This window comes from Daktulosphaira vitifoliae, unplaced genomic scaffold (genome assembly GCF_025091365.1).
Source record: "Daktulosphaira vitifoliae isolate Bord-2020 unplaced genomic scaffold, ASM2509136v1 Scaffold_5, whole genome shotgun sequence".
NCBI lineage: Eukaryota > Metazoa > Arthropoda > Insecta > Hemiptera > Phylloxeridae > Daktulosphaira > Daktulosphaira vitifoliae.
Genome location: NW_026099576.1, coordinates 23100527 through 23100845, shown reverse-complemented (window position 1 = coordinate 23100845; position 319 = coordinate 23100527).

Sequence of the window (319 nt, the reverse complement as noted above, 5' to 3'; positions counted from 1 at the left end):
TTTTTTTGTGTCAGTTATTACTTTTTCTCCGCTCTCACCGAACCGATTTCTTTCAATGATACGTCAAAAGATCACAAATCGTATCTAGTCGAAGACATTACCCTCAAAAATTGAAAAAAATTCCCTTGTTCCCCGTAAATAGTGGAAACATCCGAAAAAATTACTAATTTAAAAATCGCTAATTTTCGATATTTTAAAATTTTTTTTACTTAAAATTAACTTAACTTTTTTAAAAATAAACATATCAATATAATTCCTTTTTATATAGATGCATGATGTCATTACCTATCATTTGGTATATTTTTTTTTTATATCTGAC